We start from the raw sequence: 18470 nt of genomic DNA on the forward strand, positions 1-18470 counted from the left end.
ATTATCTATCCTTAACGTTTAATGGTTTCACATTTTTCACACTGTTAAATATTAGAAGTAAAGGTATCCCTGTAACAGGCCGGGGAGGCCCATAGGGTTGTGAGATGTTGAGGTTCCCACATTATCTAGACAATCGGCTCATAGACGGCGGCAAGGTTGTCAGCCTTACGTGCCGGCCGCCCTTTACCCCAAAGAATATTCCTGGTACTCGTTTCCGTTAGAGGCTGGGTCGACCCCAGGGCCATAGTGCGGCTGGAAGGATTAGGTAAATTGAAAAAATCCAATGACTTCATCAGTACTTGAACCCGCGACCTTCCGGCTTGTAGCATAGCCCCTCCACCAACTACGCTACCGCGTGCCTGCTAAATATTACAAAGCATATCAAATGCTATTTTAAAGCATGCTGTGCGTGTTATTGTACGTACTGGAACTGAAGGAAATATATAGTTTGAATCCGGGCCGCGCCATAGCTCAAGCGGTTAGTCGCTGGCTCCCCACCGCAGCGGCCTGGGTTCGATCCCGGGTCTGGTCAGGTGGAATTTGTGGTGGACAAAGTGGCACTGGAGCAGGTTTTCTCCGAGTACTTCTGTTTCCCCTGTCAATCTTCATTCCACCAAATTCTCCATCATAAGCCGACGTGACGAGTGGACCCAGATGGACTCCCCCCCCCCACTATGCGAATTAAAAAAAAATAGCTTGAATCTGATACCGTGATTGAAGTTGTTCGCGTCCTACTTCTCTTGTTCCAGGCAAATACATCGCGAATGCTTAATTTTCAGTAACTCATATTTTTACGAAAATGACGAGTCACCAAATATCCCCAAATTATTCTCGCACTCCTAAGTTTCATAAACAGTTAATTTCGCCGGATTCTAAATTTTGTTAAATTTGATTGTTAATAATATTATCGAATTTCAACGACTTTTAATTGGAATTCCCCCTTCATGTTTACTTTCAACAAAATGCTTATGTCCAACGAGTTGACTTAGCTGTAACCATCCACGAAGTTTGTCAACTTGAATCATGGCTATGACAACAGCTATTCTGACTGAGACTTTTCGTGGTTTCCTTCAGTCCCTTCATACATAGGCCAGAATAGTGTCGCTGTTAGCCCACTGTTGTTTTCTTCCAAATCCTACCACGTTTTTCATTCATGTGTGTTTCTATCATTCGAAGCTGTATACTTGTATGTACTGACAGCAGCATAAATAACCCAAGAAAAGGGAAAAACGTTTACATCGAAATTTGTATTCCAGCAATTATAACCCTTGTTTCGTATTCTGAATGTCAAAGATTAGAATCTTGGGCCGGAGGCTATCGTGCCCGTCTTTTTGTGTCCCTCAGTCTATCCAGAGGATTATAAAACTTTGTAAAGCAGGCCACGACCGCTTGCATATAGATCCTTTTCAATTCGTTATCCATAGAGACATTCTACGTAAACAGTTGACACATATATGCAGTTGAAGTCTAAGTAATCAAGTAACTAACTAACTAACTAATTCACTGAACCGAGCCCTTCTGGAGGAGCCGCCAATTGTGCAGCTACTCAAGAATTTCCCAGCATTTTACGAAACCCGAAGGTGTATTACCTTTTTCACTCACAGGAGCTCTACACTGGTCTCCATCCTGAGCCACATCATTCCAGTCCATAACACCCCACTGTGTTTCTGTAAGATCCATTTTCATATTGTCCACCCACCGACGTCTTTGTCTTCCTGGTGATCTCCTTCCTTCTGGCTTTCCAACCAATATCCTATATGCCGTCCTCTTCTCCATTCGTGCCATATACCCTGCCCATCTCATCGTCCTTGATTTGTTCATTCTAATTATACTTGGAGAAGAGTACAAGTTATGAAGCTCCTCATTATGCAGTTTTCTCCAACCTCTTGTCACTTCATCCCTCTTCGGTCCAAATATTCTCCTCAACACCCTGTTCTCAAACACCCTCAATCTATGTTCCTCCCTTGATGTCAGAGACCAAGTTTCACACCCATAGGCAAAATTATAGTTTTATATATTCTAATTTTTCGTTTTTAGACAGCAGACGAGAAGACAAAACGTTCTGAGCTGAATGTTAGCAGGTATTACCCGAAAGTGAGTTGAAACGGCATTGTTATATAACAGACGACTTATTCAGGCGTCCACTAGTGTGTAGGTCCTCGCGGATGCATAAAAAGCAACAGGCTAAAGGCATTGCTCTATGCACACACGTGACTTTCACTTCGATTTTCAGTCCAAAATATCATCACTTGTCTTAAAATCCCTCATCGTCTCCATGAAGTCGGAGACAGGTCGGCCGCAAATGTCTCATGTCTGACAATGCAGAATTCACAGTATGGATAAGCATTTTATTCGCTAACTCGATGGTCCAGAGTCCGTCTTGAGCAGCTGTTGAAGAAGTTACCCGCCTTTTGTGGAGCCGGATGGACCCGTACAGTCCTTGCTATGATCTATGAATAGTACAGTTTTGAAAGTTCTAAATATGAACATTTTTCATTTTTTATGTTTCTCCGCTTGGCTCCAAGTAACGTCCTCAGCAGCTTGTTTTCCGACACCCTCAGTGTGAGGGATATGTTTCACACTCACAACTTTTCTAACAGGTAAAACTTCATTGTAGTACAACTCTTTAATGAACCGTCACAACACAGCAAACAGTATAACATCAAAGTCGGCGTTCAGCTGTGGCTTTGCTACATGTTTCGGCCACTATCGGCCATCATCAGGCAAATACATATCAACAAAAATCTACCATTTAACTGCAATCTTAAATATGATATAACACTATTAATCGTACAAATTTGAAAATGCTTATGTAAAAAATACAAAAGTTCAGATTATATAAGAATTAAAAATTGGAAGTATTATAACAAGAAAAAATATTTATGATGTTTTCAAAAACATTGAATCAGTCGTTGTACATACCTTGTGTGCGTTTCCGTAGACAATAGAGAAATTCGATATTACTTTATATAGAAGATTTTAAGAGAGGCCCATGGTGTAGCAATTAATGAATTGTGTAATGCTGCCTCATCATTAAGAAGAACTGTCCGTATTGCATGGAAAGCAACGTATTTTCTTTTATGACACTCTGTAGCCTGCTAATACCCAGCTACAGGACTACAGAGTATCATGACCCAAGATACCACAATATGAATTTACACTACCGTGACAACTTCAAAGTTAAAACCGCGTGCTAGGAAAATATGTAAAAAAAATTATCCCTGTGCTTAACTAATTAAGCACTAAATCATGAAGATGTATGGGTGAGTGGATGTATGATCCACGTATTCTTGACCTCGGCATCAGTTGGAGGTGAATGGTCAGGTTCACGTGCCGGCCGCTTTACTCGCTGGGAAAGAACCTCATGTACCCTTTGGATAGGAAGCTGTGTGAACGGGTTGGAGAAGAGAAAAATCTTTCCCATACTGGAACTCGAACTCCGGCCTTTTAGCCGCCAAACCCGTAACCAGTCACTCTACCCATTGCGCTGATCAGGCACCCAGGAACTCCATCAACTGCAATTTTACAAGAAGGACACTTTTCTTTTGCTGTGTAGGCTACATGCATTCGCGCTAAGGACTTAAGAAATATCTAAAGGAATGAGAGAAATTCTCAATGTAGCACCGTCACTAAGCTAAAAGCAGCTTTGGCTTCGAAACGGTGGCATAAAATATCTTTTTCGCTTTTAACTGTAGCCCCATTATTCTGTGTGCTTGATTTTTTCCTTGGCACTACAGCCCCATTGAGCCTAGACCTAACTTCATGAACTCCGTTCACTTCGGTTTTTCTAGATCTTACACATACGGTAGGACTCCTTGGGCGAGTGATTAGCTCGTCGCAAGGACTCTACCCGTAGACAAACACAGAAAAACGCACACAAACATCCATGCCCTGAGTAGGATTCGAACCCATGATCCCGGCTTCCGAGCGAGCGAAGACAGTGCATGCCTTAGACCGCTCGGCTACCGTGACCGGCACTGTGTGCGTGATACCTAGGTAAAATTGTAGTATTTTAAGTTACATGCGTGAAGGGAAAATATTTTGAACAGAATTTTACCAGCTCCTCATTTCTTCGTGAATGTAAATTGTATTTATTACTATATTTCCAGCATAGGCTATTTGTATACTTTACAGACAGTGAAGGGAAAATATTTTGAACAGAATTTTACCAGCTCCTCATTTCTTCGTGAATGTAAATTGTATTTATTACTATATTTCCAGCATAGGCTATTTGTATACTTTACAGACACATCGGAAGGGTTAATTAGCTGCCTTTCCTGTGTGGTTTCGCCTTGCATTCAGATGACGAGACACTTACATACGTAATGTCTTCCGTAAACGTCTGTAAAAATATATTTAACCCAGTCCCGTGACAGATTTTCAACGAAATTTTAAAACGTATACATATTAAATATCTTTAATTTCACAAAATATAGAATAATGATGAAAAATGCGTTTAAATTTTGTATACACCGTAAAACATAGCTTAGTTTGTAGGAGAGTGTATAATAGTTTTAGCACGGATGCCTCCGAGTCATATCAGTTTCACGTGAATTAATGAAGAACCGTGCAAATTCCAACAAGAAAAATTGCAGCTTCTTCCCTGATGTCAATTTACTCGTACATTTAAACTACTTAAATTACCGAAATTAGAAATCAACCTGATGTGATAACTTTCAGAGCTGTAGAATCCCAGTCTAGTCTATCACTGGCATTTAAATTGTAATCGTGGAAAATAATATAATAGATGCTGGTACAAATAACTTTATCCAAAAATACTTTACTACATAAACGTCTTTGTTATCACAATCAACAACATCTCTGACGTCAAAGAGATTAATGAAGAGACTGATGAAGTTAACATAAAATATGGAAGTATTGTTTGTAAAATATATGGCACTTTACAGACCAGCACCGTCGAAAGATGATGGTGCCTCAGCTGACATAGAAATTTTCTTACTTTTGTAGAACCCGAAGGTTTAGTTCGTGTTCAGAGAAGTTCGTCATTGTATCCTCTACTAGGCCATTTCATTACAGTCAGCAATTTCAGATCGAGTTTCGTTAAAATCCGTCTTAATACGAACCTAGCATCTATGTTTAGGTCTCTAGAGTGATCTTTTACATTCACTTTTCCAAAATTATTTAACACATGCCGTTTCTAATCAATTCGTAATAAAATCAAAACTTATCTTTCAGTGTCACGTGTAGGGGGGGGTACGCGTGACAAAAATGACGGGCTCTAGTTCGAATGATTGGATTTATTAGCATCTTGGTTACAGTTTCTCTTAATTACAACCAGTACAGCGCTATGGCTGATTTACACACTTCCCAGTTCACCGTTGCACACGCATAATGATCCTCCGTCTTCACTAGTCGTCTCCTGGCAACGGATCTGAACACAGAAACTTGCATTTCAGTCACTATGAAATCTTTTTGCCATTTCTTCTTCAATCGCCCTGGAACATCAGAACTTAACTCAAAACTCTCCTGGACGCCAAGTCCAAGTCGCATTGCGACTGATGGTCAATCAGTCAGTAAGTCTTGGTGTCGAGCCCCATCTGGGGCTCATGACCAGATATTTATTACTGTTTGACAGTTACGTTCTTGTTTTGTAGGGCGGCCTGTCTGACAAGAGGACGGGTGTGACTTTTGTATATGCCACTGGGTCCTGCCAGTCCCTTGGGACTCACGACCATATTTTACTGTCTCAGATTTGGGACTTCCCTTTTCATCACCTCCTACGACTCGCAGGGTCACGGTGGAGGTATGCAAGCGGACTCGTGTTATATAGCCGCGGCACGGACAACACAGAAAACAGTTCTATTGCAGACCACACAGAATACAAGTCACGTGATAGCTAAGTACTGTTGGAGTGTGACATCATTGCGCTTGCGCGGAAGTGTGTTTATCGAGTCGTTGCCTAGAAGCGAGTTGCATAACCCCATTGTTCCATTGTCGCGTGCGTGTATTGCTTAGAAACGCCTGTTTCTGTGGCTCAACCGTTCTTGCATGGGGCAAATACGCCACAATATTTTTAATAAGTATGTCGTTGCTACCATTTTTAAGATAAAGTATGAAGCATAACAAGGAGAGCAGGGGGTAATAGACGCAAGTGCACTACAATATACATAATGGAATTCAGTTAGCAAACGGGCTCCAGGAACAGCGCTCACAAGCAAAGACAGTTCTTCCTGAATGTAGTTAATTCCAGTGATTGAGGCTGGCTCTTTCTAAGGGACCCAACAGAACAGGTGTTTTCCCTCACCTGAGGACGGAAAGAGATCGAGTTTCCGAAACGTCGTGTTTTTCTTAGTTATCTTAAAACCATGACGATGGATAAAGTCCAATATCTCTACATTAATTTTCTATTTGCCACTCTGAAACACACTTTACAATTTTAGAATGCTTATGTTAAGCAGTTAAGTGAGTCAGCATGTGGTTGTAAATGGACTGACATTTTTAATTAGAAATTAATTAAATAATTTAAATATGTCACGCTATACATCTGTCAGTGTACAAGCGTGGAATCGCGTTGTTACTATACATACATACGACTTCACATATGAACGCTTATTGGTCTTACAAAGAAGTTTTGCTTTCTGTATCCCATACCCTGTACTGTCTACATGGTTGTATGTAAAATGTCGAAAATATGGACAGCTTACACGTTAAATTTAATGCTAAAAAGATGTTGATATGTGGCGTCGTGTCTTGTTTCCTTTCAGAAGCGTTTATCAAACGACAGATATCAGTAATTGAACAGATATCTTCCTTATCTCTCTTGTTTGGCCCGGGGAATTTTGAAACACATGAATATCAGGCGTTTATATAGATCTATAATCGATCACAGTGACCGTGACGTGTAAGGCATGAACCGTCTTCGCCCACTCAAACACTGGGATCGTGGGTTCGAATCCCATTTGAGGCATGAATATCTATGTGCGTTTATTCTGTGTTTGTATTGTTCTGTGTGTAGACAGTGGCTTTGCGACGGGGCTGATCCACCGTCCAAGGAGTCCTACCGACTGTGTATAGGATTAACACACTGAAAAAAGAGGCCAAGTCCCAAAGGGCTGCAGTGCCATAGAGAAAGAAGAGAAATGTTGGTCTATATGCAGTGCAGGCGCCACAGCTGTTTTGATTTAAGATTTTCTGTTCATTAAGCGGATGTGCTTCCATGTATGAAACCTTGAAATTCGTAATACAAGGATGCCTTTTCGATCGTTGCAATGCGATTATTATGAGGAAGAATTGCTATTCAACGGGATCCCTGGACGAGCAGTTGTGTCATGCGTAGCGCGTGGTTCACGGCGAAGCATGCGTGAAAATGTAGTTCTGGGCCTCTACAGATGAGTCTGTACCGTGTCAGAGCCTTGTGCACAAGAAACAAGACAGAGTATGACGAAACTGCATGGAACTGATTTCATTCAAACAGAGTCAGCATTGAATGTAAGAGATGGGCTGCGATGGGCTTAAATTGTTTGTGAAAAACTGATAATTGTGGAGCTATTTCAAGAAAATAGCGGTTCTGGTCTAGAAAACCGAGATTAACGGCCGTGGGGATCCGTTGCGCTGATCACGTGACACCCCCTATCCGCAAAATTTGTCACTAACTTCGCCGACAAGCGGCGGTCGCTCGGTCGGTATAGTTCACTTGCGGACTACAGGCCACGGATACTGTTTGTTGCTTTGTTTTGTCATACATATAGGCCTGCATATATATACGAGTATGTACAGTTTCTGTGTCAAAATCTTGTGCCCCATATTTTCTCCTCGATTTAGCGGTGGCCAAAGCTTCTAGCGAAACCATGTTAAGTATACGTTCTGCAACGTGTGTCTACAGAATTGTGAGCATTGACGCGGAGGTACAATCTCCAGTCGCTCCTTAAGCGCTCAAGCGCTCAGCCTGTAGCTGGGTTTGCTGTGAGAACTGCCATTACGTTTCATAGCAACAACAACAACGCACTGTGGATTGGGATCGGCTAGGATTCTGTTGTTTATTCCCGAATTTCTCTAGTGCACATGGATATATATATATATATGTCCATGTCAGCTGTCGACATCGCTTCAGTGTCTGTGTTTATCACCATTACACTCTTTGGAGCACGGCCAAGCTAGCCGAACACTGTATTCTTCACTCTATATAGGAAACGCGTAACACGGACCACGTGGAGCGAAGTATATTGATTTAACGCCTCTTTTTTTTTCAGACGTCTTCTAGAAATTATCAGTAAGAAGGCAGCGTATTCCTGAAGAGTAGGCGGTTAACTAAGTCGCATGTGGGCCGCGCCATAGCTCAGGCGGTTAGACGCTGGCTTCCCACCGCGGCGCCCCGGGTTGGAACCCGGGTCTGGTCAAGTGGGATTTGTGGTGGACAAAATGGCGCTGGGGCAGGTTTTGTTCGAGTACTTCGGTTTCCCCTGCCAATCTTCATTCCACCAAATTCTCCATCATCATAATCACCCGGGGCAGGTACAATAGGCCAATCAATGAAAGTTCTGTTTTAACTTTTTAAAATACAGTTATTATTAGGGCCCGGATTTCTATGACATGTCATATTTTTTTCCTAGGGTTTATTCCTATTTTTAAATGTAATTATGCATGTTTCCAGTCATTCTTATTGAAATTATGTCATTTTTATTGTGCATATAAATGCATATTTTAGAATTTTATTNATCTGCTGTCCAAAAACAAAAATCAGAATATACAAAACTATAATTTTGCCTGTGGTTCTGTATGGGTGTGAAACTTGGTCTCTGACATTAAGGGGGGAACATAGACTGAGGGTGTTGAGGAGAATATTTGGCCCGAGAAAGGATGAAGTNNNNTTGGAGAAAACTGCATAATGAGGAGCTTCATAACTTGTACTCTTCTCCAAGTATAATTAGAATGATCAAGTCGAGGATGAGGTGGGCAGGGCATGTAGAACGAATGGGGGAGAAGAATGCGTATAGGATATTGCTGGGAAAGCCAGAAGGAAAGAGACCACAGGGAAGACCAAGGCGAAGGTGGGTGGACAATATTAAAACGGATGTTAAGAGAAATAGGATGGGATGGTATGGATTGGATTGATCTGGCTCAGGATAGGGACCAGTGGAGGGCTCTAGTGAACACGGTAAGGAACCTTCGAGTTCCATAGAATGCTGGGAAATTCTTGAGTAGCTGCACAATTGGCGGCTCCTCAAGAAGGGCTCAGCTCCATGAGTAAGTAAGTAAGTAAGTAAGTATGCTCTAAAGGGTTAAAGAAGATAAACAAATAAACCCAAAATATTGGCTACTGTAGGAGAAGAAAAATACGAAACAGCTTTGTCGGTGTAAGAAGAAACGCAGACCACAGTGAGGACGAAGGTGGAGTGAACAGTCTTCATTCATATAACCGAAACACAAGAGCGTAATCGAGAAAGTCGTTATATAACCCTCATGAATCTCATTAATATATAATTTCGTGTAACGTATGTTAGTGTAGCGTGACAGGTTCCTGATTTCTTTCTGTATTAAAATGGATCTTAGAGAGACAGGATTGGATTGTATGGATTGGATTGATGTGGCTCAGGATAGGGACCAGAGGAGGGCTCTTGTGAACACGGGAATGAACCTTCGGGTTCCATAAAATGCTGGGAAATTCTTGAGTAGCTGCAGAATTGACGGCTCCTCCAGAAGGTCTCAACTCCATGAGTAAGTAAGTAAGTGAGTAATAATACTGATAATAAGTTTTCTTTTTAAATTAGGCCAATAGTATTTATATTTTCTGAAATTGCTGATGTGTCGACTATTTTCCGTATAACAACAATTTTGTCAATAAGTAACATAATGGAGCTTCCTTTCCTAAACATATTTTGTCTCTGTTTTCTGCCATTCTTATTAATGAATAAATTTGATAACTTCAGTCACCTACTCTTGCGACAGTAAGACTTGGAACGAACTGAAGTCGCACTGAATAACTGCTGAGCTATATGCAGAGTAATTTGTAACTGTACACCTTCATAGGGAAGAGAAATGCTTTGTAAGGACTGGGCGAACGTGAAGAAATACTACGACTTTTATACAGGTTGTATTCCCAATGCTGTTACCGTTCAACAGTATTTACACATACATAAACCAAACTTATTAATCCTTAATGATGATGTGACGTATTGTTGAAAATTATTGTTTTGTACTTTGTTCGTCTGGTTTGTTAAAGCCGCTCTAATTAGTACACAGAATCAAGGGCGGAAATGTAATGATTGTAATATATATAGACAAAAGGGAAAGTGAGAATAATAATTCTAACCATTTCCCATCCACCGGCGCCGGCGCACTAAGGGCGCCATTCGTATTTTCCTTTTCTCGTCCTATTTCTTCAGGGTTACGGCGGCTCATTCTGATGAAGCTTACGCAGCCGACGCTCGGGACTTACAGTTAGTATTCTTTGAAGATGATAGATGGCAGTGAATGTTCAAATTCCAGTCAGAACCCAAAGTATTCTCTCTCTATCTCTATCTCTCTCTCTCCCTCGAGTCCGTGTAACAACGACTTACGTTGTCCGTTAAAAGGGAACAGAAGAGAGCGGTAGGGCTAAACACGGTATTTGCAGTTGAATATTCCATCAATTAAAAGGTGATGCTTTTTTTTTATTGCTAGTGGGGTGGGACTAAGTCCCTTGTACTGCGCCACTTCTGGCCTATTGTACCAGCCCCAGATGATAGGTGAGGGTGATTGTGGAGCAATTGGTGGAATGAAGATTGGCAGGGGAACCCGTAGTACTCGGAGAAAACCTGCCCCAGCGTCACTTTGTCCACCATAAATCCTACTTGACCAGACCCGGGATCGAACCCGGGCCGCTGCGGTGGGAAGCTAGCGACTAACCGCTTGAGCTATGGGGCGGCGGAAAGGGGATGCTTAACATACGTTGTCCTTTCTTTCCGGATATTAATTATATAACAATGTTAATAATAAAATTTAAAATACACGAGAAAGCGTCCCGTTGAAATAACGGAAAATTGAAATACCGTATTAATGTAGGAATTATATTTGAGGAAGTAATTCGTCACAAAATAAATAAATAAATAAATATACCAATTTTACTGCGAATGAAACTGTTTGGACTAAAGAGTAAATTCTAGAGGCCTGTTATAAGAAACGGTAACATAACTTAGACTTAAGCATATTAAATTGTAACATTGTTGCTGAGCCAATAAGTAAGGACATGTCTGAAGAGCGCGTGGGCATATCTGCAATTGACTGAAACTGTGTCCGTCTGTCCCTCGTCCATGTTCATTGAAACCAGTGCGTTTTGGAAATTGAATCTATTTCCATGTTCGAGTGAAGATGATACGAAAGAGAATTTGCTCTCACGCCACGAATTGAGACTGTGTGGGAGAAGCTGTACGCAATTTTAATAAATTAGTCCGAAGAACATCTTCCATGCCCTTGATATGAAAGTATGTACATATGTACATGAACTGATTCACCATGTTAAATGCTAATTACGCTTATCCACATCAAAATGTTGTCAGCAATAGAAGCATCATGTCTATGTGGAAACACAAGACTGCTTGCTCGTTCGTGACTCAGCTTTATAGTATAGCACGACATAACATGTTCAGATGAGGTTAACCCAAATATATCAATTTCGCAGCTATTGTGTAGATATGGTCGCTGAAGTTTTACTTCTCCCGACATTAAGGCAACGCTAGATTTCAAATACGTGGTAGCACTTCCATACATACTTTCGTTGACTCACAATATAAACCGCTTATAAAGTTTTGTATATAGAATCGTCAGAAAAGCGGCCTCCGTAGTCTAGGGGTAACGTTCTCACCTCATGACTCAAGGTACGCGGGTTCAAACCCGGCGGAGGTTGTAGAATTTTTAAGGGCGGAAAAATTCAGGGATCAAGTCCTCCGGGAGGGACTTTAAGCCGTGGGTCCCGTGTCGTAACTTTACTGCACGTAAAAGTTTCCCGCCCAAGTAGTTTCCAATGCCTCTGGTAGATGGGGGAAGTATCGGGTACCATTGCCAGTAGAGGGGCCGAACTCGGTGGCTGAGCGGGGCTGATAGCAAGCACCAGTTCCGGAAGGATATGGCGACTGGTAGAATATCAAAGGGGGACGTACAATAGATCAACAACTGGTCGCGGTGCATGGGGAAACCCACCCCCTCCAATAATGAATGAATGAATGGATCGTCAGAAATATTTTCGAACTAAAATAACCTATCAAGATATGTTCAGAGAAGATACATGCAGATGAAATTCGGGAAATGTTTTCCACAGTTCATTTCAGAATCTTTTATCGTCCCATCTCATATTTACAACTATATAAACGTATAATTGTATGTACTCTTCTATAGGGGTGTGAAACGTGGTTCATTGCCTGAGGGAGACATACAGTGAGGGTGTTTAAGAAATAAAGTGCTGAAGAAATAACGAGAGGATGAATAAGCTTTCGTAATGAAGGTCTTGACAATTTCAGCTCTACACCATATATTATTACGGTTATCAAATGAAGGAGGATGGAAGAAGTGGGCCATGTAGCACGTATGGTGGCGATGAGAAATATCTTTATGCAAAATCCAGGCGGAAAATCTGAAGACAAAGGGCCACTTGGGAGGGTCAGACGTAGATAACATTTGTGTTAAAGAAACAGCTTACAAGGATGTGGACTTAATTCGTCTGGATCCGTGTAATTTCCAATTTTGAGCTGTTGTGAACACAATTATGAACAGTAGATCCTGAAGGATTCTGACGATGGTGTATGACGCTCAGAATCACTGGGTTTTTGGACTTTGTCCATCGTCCGGTATTCTAGAAACTTGAAAACACAATTTTTCGGAAACTAGATCTGTTTCCGTCCTCGGGAGATGGTTGAGGTGAAGACACCTACTCGGTTGGGTCCCCTAGGAAGAGTTAACCTCAATCACTGGTCCAGTGAAACAGACCCATTTTCCGAAACGTCGTGTTCTATAATTTCAGGAGTACCAGACGATGGAAAAGGTCCAAAAACCTAGTAACTCTGACGATTGTGGAATTTCTTGACCCGCTGAAAGAAAATGAACTTCTCAAGAATTCTGTACGATTGTGTTAGCCATGGTTTGTTACTCTCTTAAATTCATTTCACTGTTTGGTTTCTATATGTATTTTTACGGTGAAGAAATTAGACAGAATGCTTTGACAAAATATCCGATTAGATTTATCGCGAATAGATATATACAGTGATATGATATGAAACACATAAATACAGTAAATAAATGACTAAATATCTGTGATGAAAGTGTGTTAGTAAACTAGCATATACGTTTCAGATTTTCCATCGTGTCGTGTCATTAAAAGGCCTAACGTTTCGGATGCTGGCTGTGATTCCATCGTCAGGTAAATTATGAAAGAGTGGCAGACAGGGGGCAGAGGCAGAGACTGTTAATTTGAGCTGTGGTAGATAGACCTATAATGCTAAAATTTAGCGCCTTTCATATTTAGCGGACTCCACAGAGATCTGTTAAGTAACCTTTAATACGAGAGTAAGTAATTATGCAAACCGCCTCTGTGGTCCAGTGGCCAGAGTTCGTGGGTACAGATCCCGAGGTTTCGGGTTCGATTCCCAGCGCTACCAGATTTTTTTAGAATTAGTTGGTCTGGAACGGGGTCCACTCATACTTCGTGAGGATAATTGAGGAGCTATTTGGAGGAATAGCGGCTCCGTTCTAGAAAACTGAAATTAACGGCCGTTGGCATTCGTTGCGCTGACCACGTGAGACCCTCTATTCGCAGAAGTTGGCACTAACTTCGCCCACAAGCGTCGGTCGCTCGGTCGGTATAATTCGGCCACGGAGTTTGTTTTGTAAGTAATTATGCCTTCCATAATAGAATTGGGTTTTCAGAATTTATTATGTGGACACGATTATTCAGTAGTTCGGTTAAACATGCAATCAGATCGAAACATAAAAATAGTGCCATCTTCACGGGTGTGACCTATATTATTTGGTAAATATTAACCAGCGTTTCGGAGGCCTTTGCTGCCTCCATCCTGAGGGTAGAAATTTCTTCCAACATGTCGGTAAATATCTGTTACTTACTCTGCGTCTCATCCCAAAAGATGGTAACGTTCATAATCACCACGCTGAGAACCTCAAATATATATATATATATATATTAGATTTGTGAATATCCAGGCGTCAGCAAACATCTTACGTAATGTTAGACAGCGCGTATCAAGAATCTGTGAGTAGATTACTGCAAGTAATCAGATAAGCAATTGAATCAGAAGTCTATGATCTTTGGTTCTTTTGAAGTGAACCTATGTTGTCAGTGATCCGTGAACGCAAATGTCACGCTTTACGGTATCTGTGCAGTTGGACGTATTCCCCATATCGAATCAGTGGGTGTTCCGGAAACAGGAAACTGTAAGATTTGAGGTTCTCATGGCAGTCATGTGAAAATTATTGCTTTTTGGGATGAACATCATGCAGTCTGGTAGAGGTTCGCCGACACATCTGAGGAACGTACTGTCTCCAACTTCAGGTTAGAAAAGTTGAAGCCTTTATATTTTTTCCTTCCTGAAGATACAGACAACACATTCATCGAAATATTTTTAAACTTCTATCAGGCTGCAATGCGCCATATCCCGTAAGGTAGTACTCTTCAATTATTGTCCTGTTGATAAAAATGATACTGCATTAACATCCAGGAATAGACTTACTTACTCATGGAGCTGAGCCCTTCTTGAGGAGCCAATTCTGCAGCTACTCAAGAATTTACCAGCATTTTATGGAACCCGAAGGTTCATTACCGTGTTCACAAGAGCCCTCCACTGGTCCCTATCCTGAGCCAGATCAATCCAATCCATACCATCCCATTCTATCCCTCTAAGATCCATTTTAATATTGTCCTCCCACCTACGCTCCAGTAATAGACACACTTATTTAATACAAATACCACATTTTCCCTCGTACTTTACTCCACTGATTAATTCTTTGCTTCTAAACATAAAGAGGAAATACTTATCTTACTCTGTAAACGCCGGTCACGGTGGACGCACTGCAGGAAGTGTCTTGGCACGCTCGAACTCTGGGATCCCACTCAAGGCATTGATGCCTGTGTTATCCTCTGTGTAGGTACCGGCCTTTCGACGGGCTGATCACCCGTTCAAGGAGTCCTGCCGTCTGTGGAAAAAAAAAAAAAAAAAAAATCAAAAACCAAGAAAGAAGCAACAGCACACAAANAAAAAAAAAAAAAAAAAAAATTACGAAACCAAAGAGGAATCAAGGGCCCAACAAAGGGCTGTAGAGCCATTGATGAATGAATGAACTCTGTAACCAGTTCGGAGATGTAAGTCCCAGATCGACTGAGGAAGTGATAACTTGCGGCCTTGTCAAGGCTATCGCATGTCTCAGGGTGCGGCGATAAGTATTCAGAAATCACCGTATTCATTATATCAACGTATTTTTCTTTTTCGTCTTCTTAATCGTCTAATCATAGCCTCTCTGTACACTTCCAGCTGTTGGTGATCGGCACTGCAGGCAAGCTGATACTTGGCGAAGGATTTGCAGTAACTATGCTGCAACATTACAAATTACTCTCGTCTTTTAATTTAAATAATATTAAATTTGATATATAGTTCCTTTCCTAACGATATTTAAATTCTGAAGTCACATTAAATGTATAAGAAATGTAATCCTCATGCAAGGGAGATGACCTAAGAGGGGAATCTAGAAGCGGGATAACTCCTACCCTTCGTCTGACGTCCCGATGGACCAGACATACGAAGTAAGCAGTCAGTAGGAAGGTTCGGTAGCGAAACCTCGTTAAGAGACAGCTTACGTTATCAGGAAATAAAGGGGCGAGAGTGTCAGAATGATGAGCCGGGATAGCGCAGTGGGTATAGCGACTGGCTACGGGCTGGACGACCGAGGCGTCGGAGTTCGAGTCCCGTTAAGGTCAAGCTTTTCTCTTTTCCACGCAGCCCACACCTACTCTGCGGCTCACCCAGCCTCCAATACAATGGGTACCGAGGGTAAACCGGCAGGGGCGTGAAGCTTACCACTCACCTCCAACTAGGGCCGAGGTCAAGAAAATGTGGACCTATACGTATACTCCCCCATACGCCTTCATAGCGTAGTGCTTAATTAGTTAAGCACGGGGACAACTTTACCTTTTTACCTAGTATCAGAATGAATCTCAGAGAAGTGCGTTGTGACTTTGTCAGCTAAATTGAACGTGTCCAATGTTCGTTGTTATGATGACTAGTGATGGACAGGGGTTCTCCTTTTTCCATTCCTGTTGCTTCCACTTGGAGCACAGGGCATCCGTGAAACACTTTGTTTCACCTCAGTTTCTTAATCTAAGAGAGTCGGTACGACTCCTTCGGCGGGGGATGAGCCCGACGGAAGACCGCTACCTAACAGCACAGAATAAACACAGACATCCATGCCTTCAGTGGGATTCGAATCGACGATCCCACTGTTCGAGCGAGCGATGATATTTCATGTGGTAGAACGCGCGGCCACTGCGACCGGCAGGATAGCTAGCAGCCCGTCAAAATACGAACCGGGTATCGGTCAATACAAAACTACAATCCATTCGCGGAGACGAGAGAGTCCTCGTAAACAAATACACGCGGTATCTCCTTCGCTCTTTGAATGAAATCATGCAGCGATCACGTGAGGCATGTATCGTTGCAGGGGCGTCCAAAGTTCACTCTTCAGTCTGAATGCAGGTTAACGTACGTCCGAATGCAGTGAGTACACCGCAGTAACTGTGCGCTTTGTCCACTCCTTGCTGTCAGCTGTGGCGACGCGGGGCTTGCTTTTTTTTTACGCTGTCTCGACTCCGCGAATGGACTATAGACCGTTACCGCCAAGCTAACCTCTGCCGATTTTGCTCACGGTGAAAGTTCCGACATTTAACGGTTGGACACCGGACTAGTTGACCCCAGCAAAGTTCTGGGCGTGGACGCTACTACCAGAAGCACACGGGAGTAACAAAAGCCGACTTGTCGCCAAGCACTGCTGCGGTAGTCATTGGAATTTATTATTCACTGTCAGCTGCGATAGTGAGTAATCTGACCTAGCTGTTTCGTCACAGTGAGCGGAGGGGGGAACCTGGCTCCGTTATCGTCAGGGCTGCTAGTGTTGTGTTGTAGCTGATATGCGCCTAGATACCGCAGCTTCACCCATACCGCATACTCGAAAAAGGTAGACGACTGTAACTCAGTGTTTTTAATGCTGCCAGGCTCAGAAATATGCGGTTTTTTTAAATTACTGAGCTGTAAGTAATTAATAATTAAAAATATAATATTGTTTACTTTAACCGATCACTATTCTAGAAGGTGCATTTTATAAAAAAAATGCATGAACATAATTGAAACTTCCATTAACCACAATATTTATGTATTGCCTTACTGTGACTTCTGACCCATTAATTCTGAATGGTAACAGGCCAGAGACGTTACCATGACCGTGAACTTGCGTATACATAGTCGAAGGAGATGTATAGCTATGAAGCTATTAAGATGTATTTATGTAACATCATGCAGAGCGGTTTCTGCCAACAACACTAGACATATCTTTCGTTTGTCTATGCACAGTTTTACTCCAAGGTTTATGTAATATGTGCGGTTTATAACAGTCCGTGTTGTTATCCGTGCCAGTGCATCCATGTTGCCGAGCTCAGTGGCCGCGCGATCTAAGGCATGAACCGGCTTCACCCTCTAGAAAACTTGGATCATGGGATCGAATCCCACTTTCGGCATGGATGTCTCTGTGCATTTATTCTGTGCTTGTGTTGTTCTGTGTGTAGATAGCGGCCTTGCGACGGGTTAATCCCCCGTCCAAGGAGTCCTACCGACTGTGTACAGAAACTGAAAAGGCGGCCAAGGTCCAGAAAGGCTCTAGAGCCATAGATAAATAGATATATAGTTTAAAATCTCGACACTCGTCCTGTCCAACACACAGACTGATCCCCACACACCTTGAGAAGCATGGGCGTGACGCTGGACTTGCCAGCCTCCCTGCGCAACCAGCACTCCGTGGCACTGTACACTAACAGAACTGCACTTGCGAAACAGAATTATAGTGCAGAACGAGGCACGAAGGTTCACCCAAATTGCTCACTTTCCATATCCCTTAGCATAATCTATTACACCCGATTTGAAGTCTGTAGCTAACAAGAAACTGTTTTAAGCTTATCTGTATTAATCGCGTTAGTATAACAAACTTACACAAACCACACGTTCAGCAACAACCGAACNCATGTAAATTTTTAACTTATGACAGTAGTAGAGATCTCTACTGCTATGTCTGCTTGAGATTTAATGTGAACGGTGTAAAAGTAAAGTAAAACTATTCCTGTGCCAGGCCGTGAAGGCCCATAGGGATGCGAGACGTTGAGGGTCCCACATTATCTAGACAATCGGCTCAAAGATGGCGGTAAGGTTGTCTGCCTTGGGCGCCAGCCGCGCTTTACTCCCCAGGAAAATTATTATTTAATTCCTGGTCCT

The 18470-nt window shown here is 42.1% G+C and overlaps 1 protein-coding gene and 1 long non-coding RNA gene across 2 annotated transcripts in view; one reads left to right on the forward strand and one right to left on the reverse strand.

The window, feature by feature from the left end:
- LOC111871770 overlaps positions 1-18470 on the forward strand; it is a 203881-nt gene that overhangs the window by 172427 nt on the left and 12984 nt on the right. The gene's annotated exons all lie outside the window — the stretch shown is intronic.
- The window catches only part of LOC117282895, a 22353-nt gene continuing 9235 nt past the window's right edge, over positions 5353-18470 (reverse strand). Inside the window, exons 2-3 of the long non-coding RNA XR_004513805.1 lie at positions 14983-15135; positions 5353-5456 (exon numbers count right to left, since the gene is read on the reverse strand). This is a non-coding gene — a long non-coding RNA (uncharacterized LOC117282895). The remainder of the gene's footprint in view (positions 5457-14982; positions 15136-18470) is intronic.

Source organism: Cryptotermes secundus, unplaced genomic scaffold (assembly GCF_002891405.2).
Source record: "Cryptotermes secundus unplaced genomic scaffold, Csec_1.0 scaffold746, whole genome shotgun sequence".
NCBI classification, from domain to species: Eukaryota; Metazoa; Arthropoda; class Insecta; order Blattodea; family Kalotermitidae; genus Cryptotermes; species Cryptotermes secundus.